Source organism: Aethalodelphis obliquidens, unplaced genomic scaffold (genome assembly GCF_003676395.1).
Source record: "Aethalodelphis obliquidens isolate GAN/ISIS:26980383/991018 unplaced genomic scaffold, ASM367639v1 scaffold25, whole genome shotgun sequence".
In the NCBI taxonomy this organism is placed as follows: domain Eukaryota; kingdom Metazoa; phylum Chordata; class Mammalia; order Artiodactyla; family Delphinidae; genus Aethalodelphis; species Aethalodelphis obliquidens.
Genome location: NW_020837969.1, coordinates 7245061 through 7270703, shown reverse-complemented (window position 1 = coordinate 7270703; position 25643 = coordinate 7245061). Strand labels below are relative to the sequence as shown.

General features: G+C 41.1%; 1 pseudogene; it reads left to right on the top strand.

Moving 5' to 3' along the window:
- Nucleotides 1–1225: 1225 nt before the first annotated feature.
- Nucleotides 1226–1698, top strand: LOC113628965 (60S ribosomal protein L23-like; annotated as a pseudogene).
- Nucleotides 1699–25643: the final 23945 nt, after the last annotated feature.

Sequence of the window (25643 nt, the reverse complement as noted above, 5' to 3'; positions counted from 1 at the left end):
AATGGGGATCGTAGTACCTCCCCATTAAGAACTAAGTTAATTAAAATTGGTAAAGCACCTAACTTAGAGTGGTGCCTGATATACTTTAATTTTTAATGTAATTTTTTAAATGTATGATTGGATGCTATTGAGCATCTTTAGCTCAGCACAGCTTTTCAAGTAATGTTTTTCTAAAATAGAATACGTTCTTTCGAAGAGTAGTTATTCCTCTCCTCCAACTGGCATTCAAATATAGGCGGGGCAACTTCTAGATCAGGGTATTTTATTTTAATATGTGTGTGTGTGTGGGGGGGGGGGTACACAGGCCTCTCACTGTTGTGGCCTCTCCTGTTGCGGAGCACAGGCTCCGGACGCGCAGGCTCAGCGGCCATGGCTCACGGGCCCAGCCGCTCCGCAGCATGTGGGATCTTCCCGGACCGGGGCACGAACCCGTGTCCCCTGCATCGGCAGGCGGACTCTCAACCACTGTGCCACCAGGGAAATCCAGATCAGGGTATTTTAGATGCGGTCCGTAATTGGATGAGTGACAACAGGACATTTCAAATAACCCGGAGAGACAGATCTCCAGGGAAGCCTCTGAGGATTATTTTCAAATTCCTGGCTGGGCTGGTGCTTTGTCCTCCTTGACTAGCCATATGTCCCCATGCTGTTTAGACTATGTGATTGACCACAAGATCCTGACAAGTCCTCTGTAAAGAAAATCAAAAGAAGAGGATTGGCCTGACTGGGACTTGGAATGGGCAGCTACATACCCTGCTTGATCATAAGACTTTAGAGAGTAAATACTTTCCTGAAACGTAATTGTTCTTGATAAGTTTCATCGGCTTAAGCCTCCTCCTTGTCTCCTAAAATAAGAAGACGTTACTGGTAACAAACACAAACAACGCAAGTACTGATAAATTTTAAATAAAGGCTTATCATTCAATAAGGCTTCATCCCTGTGGATGGATTTACAGGATTCTTCCAGAATCTGAGAGTACTGAATCTTGTGTGTCCTTGTGTTGCATCCCCTCCCCCCAAAAAAAGGGTGAAGGAGAAGAATTAGGCTAAGGAAGGATCCTGAAAATATTAACACAAAATTGAAGCTGCATTTCATAGTGTGTCCCTCTTTGGGTAATGTTGTAATGATCATTGCTCAAGTATAAGTTTTTAATGCCACTTTTTGTTTTAGAACCTAGAAAACCAATTAAACTAAAACTAGCTTTAAGAACTAGTCAAGTTTTGTTTGTTTGTTTGTTTTTGTCCCTTTCCGGCCTTCAAGATGTTGAAGCGAGGACGTGGTGGGTCCTCTGGTGCGAAATTCCGGATTTCCTTGGGTCTTCCGGTTGGAGCCGTGATCAACTGTGCTGACAACACAGGAGCCTAAGATCTGAATATCATCTCTGTGAAGGGGATCAAGGGACGACTGAATAGACTTCCTGCTGCTGGTGTGGGTGACATGGTGATGGCCACATCAAGAAAGGCAAACCAGAGCTCGGAAAGAAGGTACATCCAGCAGTGGTAATTCGACAACGAAAGTCATACCGGAGAAAAGATGGTGTGTTTCTTTATTTTGAAGATAACGCAGGGGTCATAGTAAACAATAAAGGCGAGATGAAAGGTTCTGCCATCACAGGACCAGTTGCAAAGGAATGTGCGGACTTGTGGCCCAGGATTGCATCCAATGCTGGCAGCACTGCATGATGCTTCGGTGTATTTGTAAAAGAAAAAAGAATAATAAAAATTATTTGCTCCAAAAAAAAAAGAACAAATAAATAAAATATGACTAAATTTCTTCTATAAAAAGAAATATTTCTAATGCCCGCCATTCAGAAGGATATAAAAAATGCAAACTTACACTGCACTGGTAAAAATCAAAGTTCAAGGGCCATTTTAAAATATGTTAAAAACAGGGCTTCCCTGGTGGCGCCGTGGTTGAGAGTCTGCCTGCCGATGCAGGGGACACGGGTTCGTGCCCCGGTCCGGGAAGATCCCAAGTGCCGCGGAGCGGCTGGGCCCGTGAGCCATGGCCGCTGAGCCTGCGCGTCAATGGCCGCTGAGCCTGCGCGTCTGGAGCCTGTGCTCCGCAACGGGAGAGGCCACAACAGTGAGAGGCCCGCGTACCGCAAAAAATAAATAAATAAACAAACAAACAAAAAAAATATGTTAAAAACAAAACAACAAAGCTTGTGAACTAGAAATTTTGCTTATAGGAATTTCTTTAAGGAAATCATAATGTACGTGTGCAAAATACTGTTACATAACAGTATTTTAAGTACTATTAAAAATGAAATGTCCAGTGATAAAATATTGGTTAAAAGTTATGATATATACATAGAATAGAATCCTATGTCTTTACTAGACTATAAATTGAAGTAGTAAATTATTAATTTGAAATTATATTGACCTGAAAATGATCGAATAGTATTTTTAAGGGAAAAAGCAATTTGACAAAATCTGTATTATGAACTCATTGTCGGAATGAATCAATGGACATTATTATTATTAAATTAAAATATTAACAGATTACCTCTGCATGGTGGGCTTTTGGGAGTTTTTCATGTCTTTCTGCTTATCCATGGTTCCTGTATTTTGTAAAACGAGCAAGCATTTTATCATAAGGAAAAAACAGCACGCTGCCTTGCTTTTCTTGATAGAGCAAGGAAGAGACCCATATGGACCCTTAACATCTTTAATTCTATTGTTTTGTTCCATTCCTGCCAATAAGTGCAACCAGGAGAAGAAACACACGAACAAACAAGCACTGACTTGTTAACCATTTCCAGTTTCCCCTAGTTGTCCTCATGGGATTTATATATATATATATATATATATATATATATATATATATGGGCACTAATATTGGTGTCTTTTGCATCTTTTACTGCTAGAGTATCCATGACCCTGATTTGGGACATGACAACGTCTGGAGGATCTTGGAGCACTTTTTGAAGATCTTCCAGTCAGTCAACGCTGATAGACCTTTCAGCAAAAGTTTCCATAAATCCTCAGTTCTTCTTCATGGACAAATAAAATCACAGCTAAATACAAGCATCGGGAGCCAATGAGATTTTCCTCTGGTAACAGGGTCTTGATTTTTTGGCCTAGTGGAGTGGAAAGTCCTAAGTTTAGTAACTAAGGAAGCCACTGTGGTCATGGGGGTGGGGGCAGGTGCTTAGAAGTCCCGCAGACATTCATGATGTGTGTCCCAGGGAAGTGATGCAGAACCCCCTTCTCTCAGAGGAGCTCCTGCTTCCATGGCAACAGCAAAGCATCCAGAACTTAACCAAGAGGGGGACGGTCAGCTATTAACAACCTGTATTATTCCAAGTGCCTATTCTGCAAAACTGAGGCTCACAGTTGTTGTCATTTTTGTTGTTACTATTACTATTGTTATTATTTTAAATCTAAAACGTGGTGGGCTTTCGAGCAGCCAATCAAGTACATCACTGTGAGATTTTTCTCAGGTGTTCAGCGTCACACATCAGAGAGTTGATGGTGTTGAACTGTTGAACGACACTGGATGCCCTACAGGTCCAATCCTGCTCTGTGACTCTGCAACAAATAATATTTATGTAGAGCAGAATGACAGCATTCCAACTATTTTTTCCAATCTATAGACAACAAATCAAAGCACTGATTACAGCATAGTACAAAATGCAAATGTTATAAACTCTGACGTGGTAGAAATATTTTCACAGAAAAGTTTGGAGTTGGAAAGGACAAGAAGAAAATATTAGAACGTCTCTCTTTAGTAGACTGGCTCTGAGCAAATGCTGTGAATGGGCTGGTGAGAGGAAAACTCATCCTCAGGAAGCGGCCTCGCTGGGGGATTCGGCGGTGCGGAAGAGCATCGTGTGTGGACGAGTGGTCCACAGGGTGTGAAGGCTGGGCTTGCAGGGATGGGGATCCAGGTAGCTACATGCAGGCCTGTCCTAATCAGCCTCTCATCAGGGATTGTTAACTGAACAGAACTCCATTGCAGGGCGCTAATTGCAGAGGCGAAATCCAACGTGTGGGGAAAGTAAGGGTTAGTTATTTCACTGAAAAGTTTCAAGCTCTTTGGTGTCCCCAATAGCCATGTCTGCCCATTCCCACAAAAACCTGGTTTTGGACTTGCCCTCTGGTGGAATTTTCCAGTATCGCCCTGACTTCAGGAACATCTCATCAACTATTTTTCAAAAGTACCCAAGGAAATGAATAATCTAGTTTATTTTTGGTTCATATATGTATGTGTGTGTATATAAATATGTGTTTGTACGTAATTACATAGGTGCATGTGTGCATGATGTATGTAGATACACATAAATGTATCTAAAAATACTTTTTAAAAGATTTAGCTGGCTACAAAACACAGGTGCGACTTTTCACAAAGGGACTGAATTGAAATCTATATAAATCAATGTTTAAAATAAATAGTAAGTGCTGAGTCATCAACAAAAGGGCTTTGCAGAGTAGAAGGACTGGGCCGAGAATATTCCAGGAGCAGCACATCACCACAGAGACACAGGAGTCCCTGCTAAGTCACCCTGATGCTGTAAGAGATTCTCTTTCCCACAACTCCGTGGATATCTGGGCGCTTTTCTCCCTAATGGTTACAGTTTCAAGTCACATTCTCCAGAGTGTATTGCTTGGGTCCTTTTTATTTTGTGATCAACTGAACCTTGCTATAGAACTGTACTGCATGAGTGTAAAGTCTGGGAGCCCCGGTAATATATTTTTCACTTGGAGTCCGCAGGATACCATGGCTATGCTGGAATACTACATGGGCATCTGAAAAGAAGGGCCAAAATGGATGCTAAGGTCTTCAATTAAATTACCTCTCCATCTCTTTCTGGGATACCTCGCTGCACTAAAGAATCAACAGTCAAATGAACTCAATCTCTCAGAACACATGCAGGGAAATTCAATACACCAACTCTCAGGGAGACAGTTTCTACCATTTAAATAATGCAACAGAAGGAGCTGGAGAAAGAAGTTATAAAACATGGGCAGAATACACGCCTCTGTTCCTTTATTGGATGGAGACTTTCTCTTTGCTCATTAATTATTCCTTTATGCGTGACAATTTTTTCACACCCTAGCAAAAATTAAAGCAGAAGGCTTCAAGACTCGAAAATTAAATGGTCATTGTGTGTATGTTCCTAATTATCAAGCCACTTCTCTGAGCCTCACTTTGATCTCCATTGAAATTGGAAGATTCGTCTAGATGACCTCTAAGATCACTTTCAATCTACAGATTCTGTTAATTGATGACATTACTGTCAGCACCCTATACGTACCACCTCTTTCTCTCTCTTCTCTCTCTAGATATATATCCTACCCTATTTCACATGCGTACGCATACCCACACACACGTACTACACACACAATTTAAAGCACTAGAAACCAATTTCTCAGAATATCATGCCCTTTCATCTTCTAGAACTGTAGAGTTTGGGGATAATATTCTTTTTTTTATCAATATTGATATTGGCAAAATCCATTGGCTGATGGGAATTTTCAGCCAGAGGAAATGTACAGCTATTTCTCTGGGAAGAGAATGGCATTATCTGATTTTGTCTTCTTGAAAATCTTCCAACTCAGTCCCGAGCCTATTACCAAGAGGAAAGGTGATTTAGGAAGACCGGGGGTGGGAGTGAGATTTTATCTTACTCATGATTTCACTTCATGCTGTCTGGATGGCCATCATCTTTTACTTTACTCTTAAAATCCTCAGACTTCATGTGCTTATCATTCAGGAATTAATATTTAGGGAGATATTTAGGTACAAGATAATTTTCATATTAAAAGACAAAAATATCTTTTTATTTGTTTTTCCACACAGCTGGCTGACTCTTTGCTACTTGGGGAAAGTTGATGGCATATTTCCTCCCTAAACCATAAGAAAAAGAAGGATTTTCTAAGAGAAGCACTGCATATATTTGGGATAGTCAGAAATTCTTTAGCCCCCAATACCCTCATCTCTCGAATGAAGGGTTTGCATTAAGATCTCTTTATGTGCTAACATTCTAAGAAAACCAAGCATTTTATTCAGTCCATCAGCAGACTTCAGCCTAAAGTCAAAATCCCAGAGTCCCAAGAGTGAGGAGCCACCAGGTATACAAATGACAAGGAGGCATTAGATGCCTGAGTCTGCAGAAAACGCAGGGGTCTTCAGGTTTTGCATCTGACTTACAGTGAGTAACTGAGGCACAGCAAAGGATGCTGACTCTTTTAAGACCTCACAGGTAAGTCTATATCCTAGTTTTCACACATTTACTCTGCTGATCTTTATCTATTATCACCCTTTCAGGAAAAGAAGGAACTGGTCAGAAAGACAACTTCAAATTAAGGCAGCCAAACAGCTATCTCTCCTGGTGGAACTAACCAGATCATCCTGGATTAACCGTCTCCAGGTTAAAACAAACAAGATATGACCCGTGATGAGATTGCTCCATTAACTACAAAGCAATTCACTGAAAATAATAATAGTAATAATAACAATAATAAACCACTTTACTAAGGTATGACTGACATACAAAGAACTGCACATACTGAATATATGTAACTTGACACTTCGGGGATAAGTACACACTATGAAACCATCACCACAATCTCTGCTGTAAGCATCCATCCCCCCCAAACATTTCCTCCTGCCCTCTTCGTTTATAACTATTTTTTGTGATAAGAACACTCACCATAAGAACTACCCTCTTAGCACATTTTTAAGTGTACAATACAGTGTTATTAACTATCAGCTCTATGCTGGCCAGTAGAGCTCTGGGACTTAAGCTATTGTGTAAACAAAAAATGCCATGTGCATTTTTAGAGTTTTTCAAAGTCTTCCTTGTTTCTGAAGAGTCCACCCGAGTCTGCAACTGCACCATCTCCTCTGTCACATCTTGCCATGCTTTCCAAATGGTGACCGTCTGACTGAGCCCTGGGCCTCAAGACCCTCACGCCCCACATGCCTACCCTGGCGTTCTGGGTGTAGATGAAAGGGACCACCATCGGATGGCATGTGGTATCCTCAGAGGCACCCACGGCATCAGAAGATACAACAGAGGAGTCTGGGAGAAACCACCTGCCCTGGGGGAGCGGGTGCAGCCAATGGGAGAGGTGAGGTGAGAAGAAACCAAGTGCACTGACGAGCCTTCTTTCTCCCCTCTGTGTATCACTCTGAGCTGAGTGTGTGATCTTCCCACTTGCACACATTCACAATCCCACACTCCAAGAAACACACCTGCCCACAAACCCACTGCCTCTCTCCCAGCTCTTGGTGAAGTGGCAGCCAGTGCAGTAACAAGAGGACCATGCTTCCCGTGTTTCCTTCTCTCATACTTTCCCTTCATCTATACCCTTAACCTTGAAACTCCCAAGTAAACTGAGAACAGACTGAGATTCTCCTTGGGCTCTGCTTCATGGGAGACCCAGGCTAAGACAATTGGTGCCAGAGTGCTTCTAAAAAGCAGGCCCTTGAGATGGAACTCTGCAGTAGGATTACTCATCTACCCAAAAGCAGCTGGAGCCCTTTATGGGTGTATGTGTCTTAGATTGGGAGGCTATAGTAAGCACCATGGACTGGGTGGCTTAAACAACAAACTTATTTCTCATGGTTCTAGAGGCTGGAAGTCTGACATCAGGGTGAGGGTGCCACCATGGTTGGGTTCTTGGTGAAAGCCTTCTTTCTGGGTATGTCTTCACATGCCTTTCCTTGTGCATGCATGGAGAGAGAAAGATAGACGGAGAGACAGAGAGACAGAGAGAGGCAGAGAGAGGCAAAGAGAGAGACAGGTCCTTCTGTCTCTTCCTGTTCTTATAAGGGCACTAATCCCATCAAGGGGCTCCATCCACATGACCTCATTTAAACCCATTTATCTCCCAAAGGTCCCACCTCCAAATACCATCACATTGGGGATCAGGGCTTCAACACATGAATGTGAAGGGACACAAACATTCAGTCCATAGCATTCAACAAGATGGTAATAACTTCTGGTAAGCAGTGGCATCAACTCTGCCTCAGCTTCACCAGTGGTTAGCTGAGATGCAGTGTGCGTGGAGGCCAAGTCCACGTGAGAGCAAGTCCTCATGGAACTCCATCAATATGAGAGCAACGAGAAGTGTTACAACTGTGGAGCATGGTGGCCGCCTCTGAGGGCACTAGAGAAATTGCAAAACAAGAATGGTAGGTGCCGGAGAGGCAATGTCCAACATACACAGGCTGCAGAAGTTTGGTCTCTGGGGCAACTTTAAAGGAGGACCTTATCCCTCCTATTGCCAGATAACCTGCCCTCTAGAAGATCTTGACTAAGATACTGTGTCTCATTAAATTATGACAAATCAATGGAAATACCATGACTGGTGTCAATACAAAGCAGGGAGTCAAGAAGATAAGGGCTTGTGGTGTCTAGAAAAGGAATGCTCCTTGAAGTTTCGGACTGTGAGCTTTGGAAAATACTTTGGAATTCACCAAGATCCATTTCCACATTTCAGAGATGAGAAAGTTAAAGCTCAGAGCAATCTCTTGACTTTCCCAGGGTTATAGTACTTACACAACAGTACAACTGAGACTAGAACCCATGTCTTTGGAGTCTTAAATCAGAACACTTCTCACTACCAGACTGTGTACAGCAAGGATTGGCTAAGTTCCCCACTACTCAAAACAGGGTAGTTTCTACAAACTCTTCATTTGTCCCCAAAGAAGATATGAATATCATGTCAGGCCACAATGTTAATGAAGATGCTTTAGCCATAACTGGGATTTCGGCATGGACCTAACCATGAGGCATGACAACAATTAGAATTATCTTATTCTTGGTACCAATGTAATTTCCATGCACAGAATTACACGTTTTACAGAGTTCATTCACCCACTAATTCCAACTTTTCATATAGAAGCACATTTATCTTTATGGTACATAAGTCAGTATTGCATCTGTCAATTCCCCAGCGCCTGTTCATTTCTTGGTAAGTGATCAAAATTGAATTTCTGGAGCTATAAGGTTGAGTATCCCAGACCCTAGACCATTTTGAGTAATTCCTAAGGCCAGCTTAATTTTTGCACAGTATGATAGCCTCTGTGCTCAAGATTACTGTAGGGAAATTACTATTTCAAAGCACCCAAGAGTACCCTAGTGGGTGGAAAAAAAAAAATGAATGAAATATTCACAAGTGCCTAACATTCTCCCAGAGAGTTATGTTCACAGAGCAGGAATCTGAGTCATTATGACGCTCTGTGACCTTACATAACATGCATGGACCTCAGCTCCCCCATCCTAAAATGAGGGCTTGGAACAGATGGTCTCTGAGGACTGCTTAAACTCTAACATTCTACGATTCATTATGCTTTCCTCCTTAATGTATTTTTCCCTCTCTTGTTTCATTAAAGTTCCACCTCCCAAACTCTCTTCCGTCTGTTTACAGATCTATTTTTAAGATCACAATACCTTGTTCTTCTCTCAAGAAATACTGAAAAATTTAATTAACTTTGATGAAATATTTTGATATGACTTGCTGTAGGAAATTAGGCAGTTTGCACCACCCTTGCATTACAGGTGTGTCAGAGTGTGGCGTGTGGGGATTTGGCACAAGCTGCTTCCCACTTTTATGGGAGTGATGCAGCTTCTCAAGATGTAGGGCTCTCAAACTTTACTCTTTGCTCTCAGCTGTTACATTATGCATGAGAACATTATATTAATAGGAGCAATTTAGTAAGTCTAACAAAAACAAAAGAAAATGTACCTAATCCTACGAATACTTGCTCTACTTTCAGTTCTATTTTTCATGTGTTGAAATGCTTCTGTGTATTTTCGGGTTTATACAAAATAGCCTGATGGCCCTCTTAATGCACTCTTAAAAACCTTATTTATGTACTGTTCTTAGAAAAGAGGAAGACAAGAAACAGCAGCCCATAATTAAAGAATAAGACAAAAGCAAAAAGAGCAAAAGGCAAAGAGAATTAAATGCAGTGATTCACCTGACAGCACTGAACTGTATCTTCTAGCAAAAATTAAAATAAAATAAATAAAAAAGGATATACATACTATATAGGTAACAAAAGCATCAAAACATTAAAAAAAAAACTTCTATTATAGTTAGACTCCCGTGCAGATATAAAGCTGTCACGAGCATCTCATAATATTTTTGTTCAAAGTAGATATCAGAAAGGGCTATCCACAAGGAAATTTGGCAAATCTAAGTCTGGAATTTCCCACCTTCCTTTCGGTGCCCTTTCAAATCCCAACTTCTAGATGGCTTGTGCCTCTCTTTCACCTTCTGGTTAACAAAATTTGCCTACTTTGGTTGACTCATCCTGAAGTAATTTCTTCCCATTTTCCCTCTTGAGAATGTTCAGTAATCTAAAACTGCCTCTCATTTTCTGCTCCAATAGACCCCATATTCCCTGAGGGCATTAATGATGTCTCCTAGGTCTGAATAACTGATCATCACATGCAATGACAGGAGAAACATGATTGGGACAATGGTATCCTGATGACTGGGGAAGTTTCTATTGGGAAAGGAAGGGATGCTTAGGTGGCGTTAACCCTCCACACCTGGCACGACAGAAAAAGAATGGGCTCAGCATCTTGGCAACCTAATTCTGAAATGATGTCAATCCCTGATTTAGACTGATCTTGTTAGAGTTTCCATGTTTCCACTTCAAAGGGTTTATTATGGGAGCTTGCTATAGTCAACCAATCCTCTGATTAACTCCGGGTTTGATCAAACTTGATCTGCCAGTTCTCAGCTCGAGCCTTCAGGTAAGAGGCCCATGACTTTCAGTTTCTTGGTTGATCCCATGGTGTTTATTACTCTGACTGTGTATTAACTTCAGAGAGCAGAACCAGCCACGGGACTGTAGGTAAAGGGAGGCGGATTGGATTTTAATTGAATTTTAATTTATGGAAAACAAATACTGAGGCTGACGAGCAAGAGAAAGCTTGATTCCTGCCAATGTGAACTTGTGATCAGAGGAAATACTCTGAGAGACCCAGAAACGTTAAGAGATGGACCTTTCTGTCCTATTTTAAGGTGATTTCCTGACAGACGTCAGAAAACAAAGAAACACATTCCTCTTTCCACACTTGCAGGCTCTTCTCATGTGCTCTGAACAATACAGGATCCCCTTCTTTTGCCTCCATTTTTTCATTCACAGATTGGGGGACCCAATCACATTACTGTTGTCGAGAGCCCAGGAAATGGAAGAGAGTGCAGGGCCACCCCCAGCTTATTTCCTCCAGCCCTGTTCCCCTGTATTTAGCCAGGATTCTCTCCATATCTGCTTCCTAACCCTCTGATTATTCCACATTACCATATCTTAAATGCAGATGTGTCTCAAAGTTCCATCCTCGGTCCTAGTCTTTGCCTGTTTTCTACTCTCTCTGGATGGTCACTCCATTGCCACACTGAAGGTCTGATACTGACTCCCAAGCTGACCTCTGTTACTCTAAATGAGAAACTCAGACTCAGATCTGCAAAGCTGCCTGGTTATCCTCCTCTCAAGCGTGTTTTAGGAAGTTGAAAGCACCTCCCAGGTTAGAAAACTCTGAGTCGTCTTTCCCCACCGATTCCTCACCATCCACCTTCAATCTCTCAATAGTTGCTGTGATCCCATGGAGATATTCTCTCACTTCTGTCTCGGTCTTTCCATACCTTTCACCCCTTTTAAACACAGGTGACTTCCAAGCTCCAGAATCCTCAAAACAGACATCTAGCAATAAACACGGCTGCAGACAACAGGGCTTGGTGTCCCTTCAAAGACTTTATACTGGAAGCCCTATGGTGATCCATTGGGCTGTACATCATTCATGAGGTTCGTAAAATCATGCAGTTTTATTACTGGAGCTTGATAATATACATGTGATATGTGAGAAGGCTATTTCCCTTCTTTTTCTTGTTTTTATTTCCCTGGGTTTTATTATTTTTATTTTTTACATTTTCTTCTGTATGATATTGATACTCACTGAATATACATTTGAAAAATCTTGCTGTGTTTATCAGAACTCCAGGGCATTTGTAATTGAACTGAGGCAGAATTGCCGTCTATTCTAGATGCATCATAAAATGCAAGTCAATTAAGGAAAGATGATTATTAAGAAATAGTATATTTGGAGGCAACTAATTAGACATAAAAATATAACTTGTTTTATTATCTCACATTTTGCATCAAGATAAACTAAAAAATACATCAGAGTTTAAGAGCTGGTATTAAACAAAAGACTTAGAATGGTAGAATGTATGTGTAATCCTGGAAAAATGTAGACCGTTCCAACCACTAAGGAGTGTATGAAAACAAAACGAACAAACACTGTGAGAAAAGTCAAAAGGCAAACCATCTATTAGGAAATAAAACATTTGCAACTCATATGACCTTTAAGGGTTTCTATAACTAACTTATAATTAACACCTTTAAATTTATAAGTAAAAGACCATTGACTCAATCAAAGACAGGCAAAAGCAGTGAATAGTGAGTTTATAGAAAATAAACACAAAAGAATCTCAACATACAAAAAGGATGCTCAAATCCACTCTTAATAAGAAAAGTGATTATTAAACTACTCCAAGCTTCCTTTATTTCACCGATAAGACTATCAAAATTTGAAAGCTGGATCGCTCATTGTTGGTAAAGCTATTAAAACAGAAGTACCATGCAGAATATAAATGAACATAATTCCTACAGGTGACAATTCTTGATGACTATCAAAATTAGAAATTCAGTATCTTTTGAACTCAACAATCCCAGTTCTTGCAATTTATTCTTGAGGTTTCCTTGCTGCATGCAAACTGATGGTTTTACATTGCTTGTAAAAGATTAAAACCACTAAGATAGCAGTAGGAAACCAGTAGAATAAACTACAGTAATTCCAAAGCATTTAGCTTTTAAAAAATACAGGAAAGCTCTAAAATGTATATTTTTAGGGAAAAAAAGCAAAATAGGAAAAGTGTAAAGTGCTACCTTTTGTGTAAAAGGACAGAGATAATAATGTACATTTACATTTGTATAAAGAGCCTTCAGGAGGACACACATAGAAACAAATAAAAGTGGTTACCTGTGGATGTTGAAGGTGGGGTGTGAGCTGAGCAGATGGGAAAAATACACAGTGTGTTTTTTTGAGCAATGTAATTAGTAATTTAGTAATTTACTATCTAGTAATTCTACAAAAGCATTTTTCAAAGTCTCCTCATTCCTACAGGATAAAGCCCCAACTTCTACACTAAATATTCAACCTAACTCCAATATTCCTTCCCAGCATCATCTCCTACCACCCAGCCTCACTGAACTGCATGTTAATCCCATGACATGCTCTGTACATTTTTTCCATATTATTATTTAACCATCATTTTCATTTTGAAATGCCCTTCTATCCCTCCTAACAGGTTAATGAAACCTATTTATCCCCCAAAACCATCTCCTCTTCTTTGATCCTCCCCCATTAAAGAATCTGCCTCCTTGGGACTTCCCTGGTGGCACAGTGGTTAAGAATCTGCCTGCCCATGCAGGGGAGAGGGGTTCCATCCCTGGTCCGCGAAGATCCCACATGCTACGGAGCAACTAAGCCTGTGTGCCACAACTACCGAGCCTGAACTCTAGAGCCCTCGAGCCACAACTACTAAGCCTGCGCTCTAGAGCCTGTGAGCCACAACTAATGAGGCCGTGAGTCACAACTACGGAAGCCCGCACACCTAGATAGAGCCTGTGCTCGTAACAAGAGAAGCCACCGCAATGAGAAGACTGCGCACTGCAACAAAGAGTAGCCCCCGCTCGCTGCAACTAGAGAAAGCTCACACACAGCAACAAAGACCCAACACAGTGAAAAATAAATAAATAAAATAAATTAATTTAAAGAGAAAAATCTGCCTCCTCTTTGGTACCCACCTAACATCTGCAGCATTTTACTTGCTGGATTTGTAACACTATGCCCTGTATTATAATCCTATTGTTCCATTTTCATTATTTAAAACAGGCACTTTTTACTATCAAAATGTTGATAACAAATCAATGAAGAATATGCAAATGGTAGCAAACTAACATTATATAAGGAGATAATACTTTTACAGTACAGTTAATGATCAAAATACAATGATATGGAGGGTAGTTGAGCAGTGCAGAATCACTTACAGGGATATAACACTCCGATCCCATGGTTTTTAAACTATCTTTTAGAGCTTAAGCACTATAGCTAAGGGTTTCTCTAGCTTCAAAGAATTTTTAGACTTGAAAATGTGCACCCACGTATTTCTTTCACATTTTTATCACTTCTGTTGTCATTCTGATTTATTAACCTTTACAGTCCCTTTTTTCACCTAGAAACACTGGGATGGTTTCCATAGAAAGCAAAAGGTGTTTCCAAGGTCAAGAAGAAAAGATGCCATCCTTGCTTCTCAGGATGACACAATCCAGTGTTCCAGGGTTACACATTTCTCTAGCAGCTGGCAATGTTTGATAGCATTACAAATTCACAGATCCTTCTTGTGTTTCACCTTTCTGTTGTGTCCTAATTACCTTAAAGACCCCAGGTCCCTGGACTAATCGCTTGGGCTCATTGATTAAAACGCTTAGAAAATTATATTTTGTTCTCCCTGGTACTTCTTTTGCCTACTTCTCCATTTCCCCACCCCCAACTCAATTTAAAATTCTTTAAGATTGCTTATCTCTTACACTCATGAAATTTAATCGTCCCTGTTAATTACACTTTTGTACATTCCCCAAACCAATTCCAAAACACTGTGCCAAATATCAAATCTTTGCCCTTGCCTTTGAACTCCAGGAGCCAGGGGTGCCTGTTCTAGTATTTTTTCATCTTTTCCTTCTCTTCTATTATTCATTTAACCAAGCACCGAGGTGTCTTCAGCCTAAAAAATATTTGACAATCAATACTGCACATCACCACTGAAGACTTTCCACGCCTGTCTTTTCAGCGATAACTGAAAAAGCTGGAACTAAAACAACCTTTACGAAAGAGACTTGTTCCAAGTTCCTATCCAAGTAATCATCTCAACTCTAGTCTTCACCAGCTAATCCTAGGGCATCTGCAGCTGATTTTTCTTTCTGGGCCCATGGTGTGATTCCAATTTTCCAGAAACAGGGGATCTCTTCTTTCAGGGAACCACTTCAATAAAAGTTCCATAGGGATCACAAGACCCTTTAATAAATAATTTTCTAAAACACTCAGTGTCTTGTGTACATATATAGAGACTTCATACAATAAATATTAGTGATTATCATTATTTTTGTATTTGAACACTGATCTGTATCCTTTCTAATTTTCATAGTAGTTTTGATGAAAGATTTCAATTGGCAGAATCTACTGAAATGCAGTTTCTTCCTATCAAGAGAAAGAGTGCCTCCTACATGCAAATATCAAAATGATTTCTTCTAAATCACGAGCAGTTCCCTAACCCTACTTTGAGAAGCCCTGGAGCAGGTCTGTATGAGACAGGGCCTCCAGAGAAACAGAACCAACCATGCAGGCTGAGAAATCCCATGATCTGCGTCTAAAACCTGGAGACTCAAGAAAGCCGGTGGTGTGGTTCTAAGGATCTGAGAGCTGGGGGGCCAAAGGCAGGAGAAGGTCTGTGTTCCCGCTCAACAGTCAGGCAGTGAGAGTGAGTTCAGCTGTCTTCCGATTTGCTGTCCTGTTCAGGCCCTCAAGGGATTGGATGCAGCCCACCCACCCTGGGGAGGGCCGTATGCTTTCCTGAGTCTACCAATTCAAATGCTGATCTCCCCACAGAATGGGAGAAAATAGTTGCAAATGAAGTGACTGACAAGAGATTAATCTCGAAACTAAAAAGGGATTAATCTCATGCAGCTCTATATCAAACAAACAAACAAATACCACCAAAAAACACCCAATCAAAAATGAAAAATGGGCAGAAGATCTAAATAGACATTTCTCCAAAGAAGACACACAGATGTCCAAAAAGTACATGAAAAGATGCTCAACATCACTAATTATCAAAGAAATGCAAATCAAAGCTACAATGAGGTATCACCCCACGCCAGTCAGGATGACCATGCCAACATCAAAAAGTCCACAAACAGTAAATGCTGGAGAGGGTGTGGAGAAAAGGGAACCCTCATACACTGTTGGTGGGAATGTAAATTGGTGCAGCCCCTATGGAGAACAGTATGGAGGTTCCTTAAAAAACTGAAAATAGAACTACCATATGATCCAGCAATCCCACTCCTGGGCATATATCTGGAGAAAACCATAATTTGAAAAGATACATGCACCCCAATGTTCACTGCAGCACTATTTACAATAGCCAGGACATGGAAGCAACCTAAGTGCCCATCAACAGAGGAATGGATAAAGAAGATGTGGTATCTATAGACAATGGAATATTACTCAGCCATGAAGAAGATGAAATACTGGCACTTGCAGCAACATGGATGGACCTAGAGATTATCACACTAAGTGAAGTAAGTCAGAGAAAGAAAAATATCATTATGATATCACTTATATGTGGAATCTAATTTAAAAAATGATACAAATAAACTTATTTACAGAACAGAAACAGACTTATAGATATTGAAAACAAACTTATGGTTACCAAAGGGAACATGTGTCTGTGGGGGGATAAATCATAAGCTTGGTTATTAACATATACACACTACTATATGTAAGATAGATAACCAACAAGGACCTGCTGCACAGCACAAGGAACTTAGTATTCTGTAATAACCTATATGGGAAAAGAATCTGAAAAATAATAGGTATAGTATATGTATAACTGAATCACTTTGCTGTACACCTGAAACTAACACAACACTGTAAATCAACTATACTCCAATAATATTTTTTTTAAAATGCTGGAAGCCAATGACATCAAAGATTGAAAAAACTAATAATAAATAAATAAAATATCCAAAATAAAAAAACAAAGAAACACATGTCAATCTTTCACAAGCACCTCCAGAAATAACGTTTAACCAGCTGCCTGGGCACCCCATGGACCAGTCACGTTGACACATGAAATTAACCATCACAAAGTCTCATCTTATTCATTTCTGTATTTGCCCCAGAATCTGACCCATGACCACGCACAGCAGATGACCTATAAGAGTAGAAAAAATGATGGATGCATGGGTGTCAATTAAATCATCACGTGCCATTTTTCTTCCAAGGAGATGGTGAACCACTTTTACCATCACAATACAAGATTTTTTTCCAGAAAACAAACTACCATTTTAAATATGGCCCTTTATCGACTCTCCCAAACTGCTTTTTCATTTTTAGGGAGAGAAAGTTTGAAACGCAGACAAACCTTAAAAACAATCTCTCAAATCTGAAAAAAAAACTTTAGAGAAGGATTTTTTTTTTTGAGGGGTGGATGCCAGCGGTACCCTGGTAAGATACAGCAAAATGTGACGGTATCCTATTTTTCGCCTGGTCAAGGGAGGTAGATTTTAATTTGCTGAAAGGAAATCCATGCCAAGTCAGTCTGAGTCAGTGCCATGCTGCTCCCCTCAGTATGCAGAGTGAGAGACTGGTACCTCTCCTGCAGCTCCATCACCGCGAGAAGAAATTTCAATTCCAACCTCGGCAGGAGCAGGGGAACACAGCTGGAAGTTTCCATCTTAGTGGTCCATACAAAAAAAAGCAAATTCCTTACAACGGATTAGATTTCGATTTCTCAGTAGAGATGGGCTCCGTTTGGATAATTCTACAGTGCAGAATGAAGGCCTCAGACGGTTTAACTCAGACACAGAAAAGCAGATTTTCTTCTCTTTAAAGAAAGCACCTCCTAAGATGTAGAAAGGATTTTTCTCCTTCCTATTGTTAAATGTTTTCTTCCTCCCATAAGCCTTGTTTCTCCCTTACCTCCATTTCTGAGCTGATTTTTCACTGTTGAGAAGAAAGACAAAAATGTTTCTCAAAGCCAACCAAGAGGCTTAGCACATACACAGCTTATTCAAACAGGTGTGCCTAACCTCGCAGTATAAGAACAACAGCATTATGACTTATTGTCAGTGAAAATCTCTGTGCCAAATGTCTCGAAAATAAGGATGTTCCCCTGCAGCCACTTTCGCCTTGTGAAGGAAGTTTTATCTGGTGTTTGCCGTTACAGTAGGGCACTGGGTGGGTTTCATACTCAAAAAGGACAAAAAACTCACTGCCGGTTACAGGAAAGCATTGAATTGCTTAGTGCACTCAGCTTTCTCACACGTGGGAGACACTGCTTCCTTTTTTCTTTTTTACTGGACAATCTTCAGAATTAAATGAGCCTACGGACAAACTGCTTTTACCCTAATCAATGGCTCACTTATGGGTCTACTGAGTAAAAATGAGTACTTAGAAAAGAAATATCAAAGCCAGGGGTCTTCTTGAAGACCTCCACATTCACAAGAGAAAACTGCTAGGCAAAGTTGGGAAACACACACACACACACACACACACAATATGGTTCATCCTTTTGACTTACAAATAATGACAGATTTTATTTTTCCCAGGTAAGTCTCCTGGATGTTACCTTATACAGCATCAACAATGTTTTAAAGGCGCTACAAAATCATTTTATTTTACTTCTTGCTGAAGACAATTTCCATGGCTTGGTCACCACTGCACAACACTGTTCACTGAGAAAACTCAGATTGGGTCAGGGTGGGTTTTTTTTTTTCCATTGTATAATTTAAAAGCTTTATTTCCCCCCTCAAGAGGCAAATGGGTTCCATATGAGTTCAACTGGAAGCTTTCTTCCTATAGTTGCCTGCATTGGGTCAATTTTAATGACTAATGTGTGCACAATGGTTTGATGTGTCATCTACATGTGAATTACACGTCTAGAGTATGTGACCGAGCAAACTTGTGACCAGCAGTTGGGAAAAGCAGAAGGCAAAGGGCAACTCACAGGTGGGGTGAAGTCCGAGTCCAGTAAGGCGAGGGATGGACACCAGTTCCAAGCTGGTGCAATAGTGAGAGAGGAAAGGAAGTTCAAATTCAGATGCTGGTGTGATGGTAGCTCCACATTTGAACAGACTGGCAACAGACTCAGAGCTCATGATCACATCTGGGTGAAATCTAGCACAGGTTGACTGGGAGGAGAGGTCTGGGATCCCAGGCAGTGAGAAATTCCTAAACCTGATGCAGTGGCGTCTGCTTGGAAGAAGCCCCAGTGCCTTTGGGCTGGCCCAGCTGCCTTAGGAGCTTGCCTCTGGAACTGGTACCGCCAGTAGCAACCGTGGCAACTAGGCAGCCTTTCTTGAATGAATATAATAGTGTTTCAAACCTATATCCTCCGTATCTAGGAGAGAGAATGTTCACTCACCCACAACACGTTGTGGTGAGTGGGTTCACTCACCCACAACACGTAACACGTTACGTGCAATTAAGAAATACGTCTACACGACCTGCTGAAAATCATCTCAATAGTTGGTGAGTAACTAAAACGGGGGCCACGTAAATAAGGCTGATCGTTTAGTGTTTACGACACATTACACTTCAGGATCCGTCCAAAGCAATCATTACTCCATGAATGAACTTCCATTTGCATTTTTTACTGTCCACCAAAGAGCACTTCTGAGAGCGTTCTGTGACGGTAATCTGCAAAAACACTATTTGGCAGCCAACGGCGAAGAGCCTGAGGTTTCCAAAAACTACCTTCTCTCTCTCAGAGAGCTCATTACATGATATCTGTGGACTCTTTGTTACAACATTCCACCTGATAATACCAGCAATTATTATCTCCCATATGCTGCAAGCGGCTCTTAAATAACACATTGCAAGAAATGGACCTGGCAGTGTTTGTGAACTAAATCAAAGCCTTACTCTCTTGTTGATCCATATTTGAATGGGCAATTGTACCCCTTAGGGAAGGGATCTTAATGGATGGCCAGCCACCCATCAGAATGTGAACCATCAAATGATGCTTCAATAAAACCACTCTGCAGAAAAAAACACGTCACTCCCCGATCCCCGCGGTATCTATTTAGCTTTCTCTGATGCCTAGTTCAAGATGGGACTTAGAAAGTTTCCATTAGTAGGTTTATTTTATTTCATGTTTTTGTAAAGTAACCTTCCATAGGAAGCATCTGCTGTTGGTACAATTAAAGCCATCGGAAACATCCTTGTATTTGGAAGAGCGCATTGAGTTCCTTCACCTCACTGCTTTGTTCTTGCAGTTCCCCAAGCCAAATATTTCTGTCCGTGTTCTCAAAATTGGCAAATGTCTTTGTCTGCTCCTGTTGAGCTTTTCTAGAATCAGTGGACTGAGACATTAATAATAATGGTGCTTCTGGAATCTTGGTGGTACAAGACTTGGAGATACTGACACAGCATTCTGCTCTGTCAAAATAATTTTTGTGTTAAGTGAGCTCTCTGAAAAGGGAGTAGGGAAAACATTTCTCTAATGCACATAGTAGAACTACAGCACAGAAAAAGAAGAATGTTATACTTAAAATTGCCTGTAAAATGGATTGTAGATTTTACCTTTAGGGATGATGAAAATGAGAAGGTTGCAATATACGTTAATATCCAATTCATAAATTACAAAAAAGCCCATCTACAGCACATCGTCAGTTTCAAAGTGAGTGAGTTTCATTGCTATAAAGTTCCAGTGATTCAATATGGAGCTACAAACTGACACAAACACAGAACCTCCATAAATGTCAGGGAAAAAAACAGGATCATTGCCAGTATCTACCAAAATAACTGATCATATATGACTATTCAATGAATAGTCAGCAAGATTCAATGTATTAGTTATTCAAATGGGTTAAATAATTTCATCCTAAGAAGCTAAAAGAAAAAAAGAAATGCTCTATGGAAAAATGAAGACACCAGGGGCATCTCCAGCTGCACCTGCACACCTGATGGGAAATCTCATTGATTATGGGGCCTCACACTTATCTGGCAGGTACAAGGAGGCCGTCTGTATTTCTCACTGGCATCATTTTCTCCTGGTAGAGATTCTTGTGATAAGCATCATGCTATCTTCCTTTAGACAGACAGAGGTTCATATCAACTTAGCATCTCAACTTTTATTCTTTCCTCTCATGTCTTTGCATTTGGCCCATTGTACCTTGCCTCTTGCAGGCACAACTATCTCCACTGAGTATCTTTTACCCCCTGTCCATCTCCAGGGCCTCAGATGCTGCAATTTTTATTTTGTTAACACACAGCACACATGTCACATAGTAATGCTTAAACTGTAGCCATATTTTATGTTATAGATCAGGAATCTAAGGTCTAGTGAAATTGATTTAAAGTCATGTAAAGACTTGGTGTTACACCTGGTACTCAAAATGATCTCATCTCTTCCGAATAATAGAACCTGTGACTACCTATATTCACAGAACTTTGCAATTTTCAAAGTACATTTAGATACAGTGCCTCCTTTTACCTTCAATATAAACCAACGCATAAGGAGAACAGGGCAGTCTTCTATTTTTAAATTTGAGGAAAACTGTCTCTCCAGAGAAAGGGGTGGGATGCGGTGGTTAGAAGTGTTTGCAAGCCTTGGCTGTGTGGTTACAGTTCCAACAAATGTATTTAGATCCCAGCTTTTCAGGTATGAGCATGTGACCGCAGGTAAGTTGCTTAAGTACTCTATGCTTCATTTTTCTTATCCAAGGAAAATGAGAACCTGAAAAATGAGACTGAACCACTCTCTACATATTAGAGTGGCCAAAATCCAGAACAGTAAGGACACTAAGCTGGTGAGGATGGAGCAATAGGAACTTCCTTCCATTGCTGGGCAAACCCAAGACGGTACACTTACTTAGGAAGCCAGTTGGGCGGTTTCTTACAAAACTGAAGCATACCGTCGGGTGATCCAGAAACCACAATCCTTGGTATTTACCTAAAGGAGTTGAAAACTAATGCCCATACAAAAGCCTGCACGTGCACGTTTATAGCAGCTTAATCACAACTGTCAGTATCTGGAAGCAACCATGATGTTCTTCAGTATGTGAATGGATAAATGAATGGTGGTCCATCCAGACAATGGACTAGTAATCAGCCCTAAAAAGAAATGGTCTATCAAGCTACGAAAAGACATGAAGGAATCTAAAATGTATAATCCAGGTGAAAAAAATCAATATGAGAAGGCTGCATACTATATGATTCCAACAATATGGAATTCTGGAAAAGGCAGGACTATGAGGACAGTAAAAGATCAGTGGGTGCCGGGGGTTAGAAGGGAGGGAGGGGTCAACAGCTCATGCACGGAAGCACTTTAGGACATTAAACCTACTACGTACGATACTATAATGATGGATACGCGTCATTATACAATTGTCTAAATCCACGGAACGCCCAAGAGGGAACCCTGATGTAAACTGTGAACTCTGGGTGATGTGACGTGTCAGTGAGGCTCTTCAGCTGGAAGGATGGTCCCGTCTGCTGGGGATGCTGACGAGGCAGGAAGCTGTGTATGTGTGAGCACAGGGTGTATATGGGAAATCTCCGGGCCTTCCCCTCAAATCTGCTGTGAATCTAAAACAGCTGTAAAAAAAGTCTTTAAAAAAATGAGATTAAAAACCTGCGGCAGAGGGTTATTATAAGGATTACATTGAATGCGGTACTTTATGACATGCACTTAACCCATCGTAAGCCCACCATAAACGTTAGCTAGTTAGTTCTCAATCTTACTCAGGCACAAAATCGGTTCATGACCTGTCACCTCTCTGAGGTCCTTTTACTCGCTTCTTGTCACAATGGGTAATTTCTCTGTAACGTCTGCCAAATAAATTTCAGTTGTTCAGTATGTATTTCTTGTGAATCTACTAGGGACTGTGATGTTTTGAAGGAAACATAGAGGAAACACTCTGGAATAATACATACCCAACTTATCTTTACTGTGGGAACGAAGACACACAGGGGCCGGAAAATGCAGGCCAAGGGAGGGAAGAGCTGGCCCTGGGGTTTGGCTAAAGCAAAGGAAAATGCTACACACAACAAAAATAATGTTTCGACGCATACTGGTTGCAACTCACATTTTAAAAAGTAAAAATTTTGGTTTCGGACTAAAACACATTTGGGTCTAGATGACCCTCCAAAAGCTAATTTTAGAAAAACTATAAAATATATCCTGGTCAATAGGCATTTCCCTTACGTAGGATTAAATTGTGGAAGGGTCGCAGTATTATTGCTTAATTAATCCAAGTCACCTGTTTTCTAGAGGCTCACGATGATGCTTAGCGGCAGTCCTAAATTTGTTCCCTAATACGATTATAGGCCATCCTCACGTGGTCAGATAAGGGCAGTAAGGATAATTACAAATGATTTACTTTAACTTTTCTTTAGGATTAACCCCCAAATAGTCATAAATCAAATTACATTTTGAATTGAGGACAGTTTTCCCCAAACAAATCCAAAACCCAATAGCTCCCGTGTACACCTGCTCAGCGGGCTGATATCACGCAGGTTGAGCGGTGCTCAATCTATAAGGCCAAATGTCAGGACCCAAAGTCACAGGACGGCCCTACAGATGGTTCCTGCACAGCATGACAAGTAAATTACACGATGAAGTAGCTCTAAAGGTCTCTCCCACTGGCAAATCAAAAGGTGACAGACTGAGCTATTCACCTTCTTAACCACATAGTGGAATGTTTTGCTAGTAAGTCTAACCTGAAAAAATAATGTTGCAGTTACTCCTTCCTCAGTAGGTAAGCAAGATGAAATGAGGAAGCTTTAGAGCTGTAGCTTGGGAATCAGCAAATGATGTCACACAGGCTAAAGCTGGCAGGGAAACCGACCATAAGCAGCGCGACAGCCCAAGTTACAGAACGAGGCAAGTCCAGGGACCCCCTTCCCATCACTTCCTTTGCACTGTGGGATGTCTGGACACCTGCAATTCTCTGTCTCTTGACTGACATTCCCCAACTTAGTCGATGACAATGGTTCCAGCAAGAATAAGCCGCATAGGTTTTGCCCAGAGTCATGGGGATGTGACAAACTCATTACCCAGACAGCAAACTCCCATTTGGGGTTTAAAAGATCCCATGATCCCTCAGTGTGTCATCCCTGGCATGGGCCACTGCTAATGAGAGTACGAATGCCTTCAACTTGTCATGTGGCCTCTGCAAGTCGAGGGACCCTGGCCTCCGTCACTGGAGCGCTGGTGAGCCACCTTCACTTCTGTGTAGATATGGAACTGCACGAAAACAGAGCCAAGCTGTCAAATGCTATGGTCCTCCTTTCTACTCTCTTGCAGGCTGCTACGGCTAAAAGCAACGAAGATCGTCGCTTGACTGTTTATCGGGCGCTATGTACATGCAAGGTATCGTGCTAAGTCCCTTACATAGCGCACATTAGCTCATTTAATCTTCATTCTATACATAGGCTTATTGGATGAGAGAACAAAGGCAGGAAGAGGTTACATGAATTTCTGGGGCTGTAGAGTTTACTGAGTACCAGAGCCAAGATTCAGACCAGGTCACCCCACCTGCACCCAACCCCATGTGGCCTCTAGGTCAGTCCTCTCTCGTCGTTTCATCTTCCTCGCCTACAATTTGCAGATACATCTCCCTTCCTATCCTAAGCTGATCACCCTGGGATTGAGAAATAATCTCTAACAGGCTCGGCAGCTATGAAAATTCAAGAACTTCTTACTTTGAACTGGCCAAATGACCCCATCAATTAAGGCACCTTCTCTGACTAAACAATGGACTTGAAGCAGTCCATCCAGTATCCTGCCCAGTTCAGTATCTGAACATGGGCAGGAGACCAAGCATTGATTGTTTAATCACAGTACCTTATCACATTATCAAAGTTGGCACCCAATGACACAACGCCAACATGTGGCTGGAAAGTTAAAGACACCAACCAATTCATAAACCGGGGACTCCAGGTGCAGAATAATGTGTCAGGCTCACACCTGCCCCTGGGCTCTCTGCTTCAGGGTCTTTCTTTCACATCGATGAACCATCATAACAGCACTTCTTCCTAAATGACTTTCACTGGGCCCTCACTTCTCTGTTAAGACTAAATTCATCTAAGTGACTCAGACAGTCTATCGTTGGTTCAGTCTTGACCCAGGGTCACACATCTTGAGTTGTTCAGAGAAATCCATGAGCTGGACGCTGCCCTACTCCTCCCCATAACCCTTGGCATGAGCGTTAAGGAAAAGTGGTCAATAGCTGTAAGTATTTAGATTTGTATCGTTTTTTAAATTGAATTATAGTTGACTTACAATGTTGTATTAATTTCTGCTGTACAGCAAGGTGACTTAGTTATACACATATGTTTTAAAGATACCGTCACTAAGAACTATTGTTCTTCCGTGTTATTTCCAATGGTCCACATTTTTTAAATTGAACTTCATTTCAAAATTAATTCAGAGCAACAGATTAAAAGCTAAAGAGGAACTTCCCTGGTGGTGCAGTGGTTAAGAATCTGCCTGCCAATGCAGGGAACACGGGTTCAAGCCCTGGTCCGAGAAGATCCCACATGTCGCGGAGCAACTAAGCCCACGAGCCACAACTACTGAGCTTGCACTCCAGAGCCCACGAGCCACAACTACTGAAGCCCATGTGCCTAGAGCCCATGCTCCACAACAAGAGAAGCCACCGCAGTGAGAAGCCCGTGCACCGCAATGAAGAGCAGCCCCCACTCGCCACAGCTAGAGAAAGCCCTCACGCAGCAACGAAGACCCAATGCAGCCAAAACTAAAAATTTTTTTAAAAAATTTAAAAGCTAAAGAAAGCAAGAAGCAAATACATATTTTGAGTCAAATAA